The sequence below is a fragment of the Trichechus manatus genome, unplaced genomic scaffold (genome assembly GCF_000243295.1).
Source record: "Trichechus manatus latirostris isolate Lorelei unplaced genomic scaffold, TriManLat1.0 scaffold00167, whole genome shotgun sequence".
Classification (NCBI taxonomy): domain Eukaryota; kingdom Metazoa; phylum Chordata; class Mammalia; order Sirenia; family Trichechidae; genus Trichechus; species Trichechus manatus.
Genome location: NW_004444103.1, coordinates 767,456 through 771,508, shown reverse-complemented (window position 1 = coordinate 771,508; position 4,053 = coordinate 767,456). Strand labels below are relative to the sequence as shown.

Here is a 4,053-nt window from a genome sequence, read left to right as displayed (position 1 = left end):
GCCATTGAAAACCCTATAGAGCACGGTTCTACTCTGACACACATGGGGTCCCCACGAGTCAGTGCCGACTTGATGGCAACTGGTGAAAGAAGGGCCTCTGAAGAGCAACATTTGACCAAGGGCTTGCCTTCTGTATTGACCAGTGTGTTTCTATTTTGAAGCCATTTGTTTTCTTTCTTTTTATTTTTCTGTCAAACTCAAATAGGAACGTAATGGTGTGCATTCTGTGGAGAGATGAAATTAAAAATAAAAAAAACCTATGGTCTGTTAAAAATACAAACACTTGGTGTTCGCTCAACCAGAAGAACTAACGAGATGGTGGAAGTGGAGCAAAGAACAAATAGACCTCTCACAAGTTCACTTACCATGTTGTGGACCCCGACTAGCTGCTGAACATGTTCTTGGAGCAGCTGATGCAGCTGCCCAGTGCCTGGCAGCAGCAGTGGTAAAACAGGCCTGCAATTGGCTGAGCAAGGCCAAGAAAGACATGCGAAGACACACCTGCTTCACATGATCATCCTGCCTGAGACGGTGGTGAAGACACACTTGCTTCATGTGATCATCCTGCCTGAGATGGTGGGCAGGTACCATGTAAGAAAAGACTGGTGATCTGCTTTCATAAAGATTACAACCAAAAGAGGCGGAGCCAAGATGGCGGAGTAGTCAGACACTTCCTGTTGTCCCTCTTACAACAAAGACCCAAAAAAACAAGTGAATCGATTATATATGACAATCTAGGAGCCCTAAACATCAAAGGGAAAGTTGAGGAATCAGACTGAGTGGCAAACGGAGGTAGAAACAGTTCAGAAGCAGCGAGGAGTTGCCAGATCTGACCCACTGGGAGCCGGCGCCCTTCAGGCTGGATCAGCTAGTGTGCATGTGAGGTAAGTGGTGGCGCTTGAGAGGCGTTTTCTACATTGGGAGAGACCAAGTGGCAGAGAGTCTACTCGGGCATCCAAAACCAGTGAAAAGCAGTGCTCAATCAGCAAAAGATAAGTACTTGTGTCTGGCCTACCGCGCAGATTAACAAACACCCGCTTCGGGAAAAACCTCTCTCCCATTTACCTCCCTTCTCCCCACTCTGCATTGGGTCCTGGGCTGGCTTCAACAATTGCCAAGTCCCCTAGGCCAGAAGGAGGACCCATCACGTGCCCTGAGCCATTCTCCTGGCCTTGGTAAGGGAACAAATTAACAAACAGGAGAAAAAATAATCTGCTGGCTCCCCTAAGCCAGGAACTCAGGATAGGCACAACTCCTTTGCCTAGGCACAGGCATAAGTGGTCTGTGGACTTTGAATGCCTTTCACCCCTGCATTGACCTGTGTGGGCCCATTTCAACATTGTAGGCCCTAATTATTACAGTACAACAGGGTATAAACTTGAAGTCTAACTTCGACTGTTTCAGCTATATGGTGAAGTGGCAGGTTCATGACATTTGACACTGCTCTGCCCATTAAGCAGGGTCCTCACCTAATCACATCAGGGGCTTGAGCACTGGTGGCTCCACCCACACCACTTAGCTACCTGCGACAGGGGTAAGAATATGTCGTGCCCCCAGTCCCTACAGCCAACAGCAGTGGGTGCTCTTAGTCCAGCTGAAAAACCTACCCACCTACGAGCTCTAGGGAACAGGGACACAGTTTCCTCCCAGACACTCAGGGGCAGCTGTCAGCCCCCTGCCTTGCTCAGCACATGATCCCTACTGCAGCCAAATACCTGTGCCTACACCAATCACCTATGTCTGTCTAGGACTGTAGGTAAAGCCTGCACCACACTTGGTGACCAACTACCTAGACACCTGAGCTGAATTCATACAAGAAAAGTAAATGGGCTCCTGGGCTCACATACCTAGTAATAGTTCTAACCACCTGGTGACAGGACATTAGAGCTTCAAAGGCACCAATAATCAAAGTAGCTCACACAAGTAGCGTATTGGGCATATCAAAATAAAACAAAACAAGAAGCTAGGACACAGTAAGTAAACATAAAATAAATAAATACAATAACTTATTGATGGCTTGGAGATAACAGTCAATATCAAGTCACATAAAGAGGCAATCCATGATGGCTTCAGCAAGCTCCCAAAATAAAAATCAAGAAATTTTATGGAGGAAGAGAATTTCTTGGAATTATCAGAGGTAGAATACAAAAGATTAATATACAGAATTCTTCAAGAAATCAGGAAGGAGATCAGGTAAAACGCAGAAAATGCAAGAGAGGAAATTAAAAAGATTAGAGAAGAGCATAGTGACAAATTTAACAGGCTGCAAGAATCCATAGAGAGACAGCAATCAGAAATCCAGAAGATTAACAATAAAATTTCAGAATTAGACAACTCAGTAGAAAGTCATAGGAGCAGAATTGAGGCAATGGAAGTCAGAATTAGTAGACTGAAGATAAAGTACTTGACACAAACTTATTTGAGGAAAAATCAGATAAAAGGATTTAAAAAAATGAAGAAACCCTAGGAATTATGTGGGACTCTATCAAGAGGAATAACCTACGAGTGATTGGAGTACCAGAACAGGAGGGGATAACAGAAAATACAGAGAGAATTGTTGAAGATTCGTTGGCAGAAAACTTCCCTGATATTGTGAAAGATGCCAAGATATCTATACAAGATGCTCATCAAACCCCACATAAGATAGATCCCAAAAGAAAATCACCAAGACACATCATAATCAAACTTGCCAAAACCAAAGATAGAGAATTTTAAGAGCGAAAAGTCATCTACAAAGGAGAGTCAATAAGAATAAGCTCGGACTACTCTGCAGAAACCATGTAGGCAAAAAGGCAATAGGATGACATATATAAAGCCTTGAAGGAAAAAAACTGCCAGCCAAGAATTATATATCCTGCAAAACTGTCTCTCAAATATGATGGCGAAATTAGGGAATTTCCAAATCAATAGACGTTTAGGGAATTTGCAAAAACCAAACCAAAACTACAAGAAATACTGAAGGGAGTCCTCTGGTTAGAAAATCAATAACATCAGATAACAACCCAAGACTAGAACACAGGACAGAGCAACCAGATATCAACCCAGACAGGGAAGTCACAAAAGTAAATCAAAGCTAAAACACTGAAAATAGGGAAACAGAGATGTCAATATGTAAAAGATGACAACATTAAAACAAAAAAGAGGGACTTAAAAAATGTAGACATAGGACTTCTGGCAAAATGGCGCTCTAGGCAGACACACCACACTGTCCCCACAGCAAAGATCCAAAAAACTAAGCTGAACAAAGAAAACTACAATCCTGAAACCCTAAAACATCAAATGAAGAGATAAAGAACTCAGCCAAGCACCAAATGGAGTGAGAAAACTGACAGAGAACAAGGAGCGAGGATAGATTCATGCAGAGGTCCCCTATCAGCTAATGCAGCACGGATCCGCCATCTTGGACTTCTATCAGAGACCAGCAAACAGGGGGTATGAGAAAGCAGCTTCACGGAGCTTCCAGCGGGAGACAAAACAACCAGTAATTTGCGATATACGCTTTCCCACCCCCCACCCTTCTTCAGCCCCACTCGGCCTCCTCTGCTTCCTGCGGCCACAATCTCTCATCCGGGAAACACCGGCTGCTTGGCTTCCACCAGCCCGCACTAGCTGGCTGTCTGAGTGCCATTTGTTGGCTGCTGGTGTTGCTTTTTTTCTGCTTCTTTTGATTTTTTCCTTACCTCTCACCACTTCCCTCTCCTTTCGCTCAAATACCTGGCTTCGTGCACCATCTTTGCTTCTTCCTGAGGGGCTGCGGAGCTCCGTTCGAGTGTGGAGCTGCTTTCCGGTCTGGGCTGCCACGCCAGTGGGATCCCGGGGCTTTTGTTCGTCTGTTTGTTTTGAATTGTTGGTTTGTTTTCTTTTCCTTTTCTTGAGTTGGGAGCCCGTTCTGGCCAGGAGGTGCTGCGTGGCTTGGAACCTACCCCCTCGGCTTGCACAGATGTGTAGAGGGATCCCTGAGGGCATTTCTTTTTTCGTTGGTTTTTTATTTTTTCTCTTTTTTGGGGGGCTTTTTGTGTTCTTTTTTTTTTTTAATTTGTTTTGTTTTCTTTT

At 44.3% G+C, this 4,053-nt stretch overlaps 1 pseudogene; it reads left to right on the top strand.

Moving 5' to 3' along the window:
• The first annotated feature begins 315 nt into the window (after window positions 1-315).
• Window positions 316-4,053, top strand: part of LOC111822374 (40S ribosomal protein S15-like) — a 10,046-nt pseudogene continuing 6,308 nt past the window's right edge.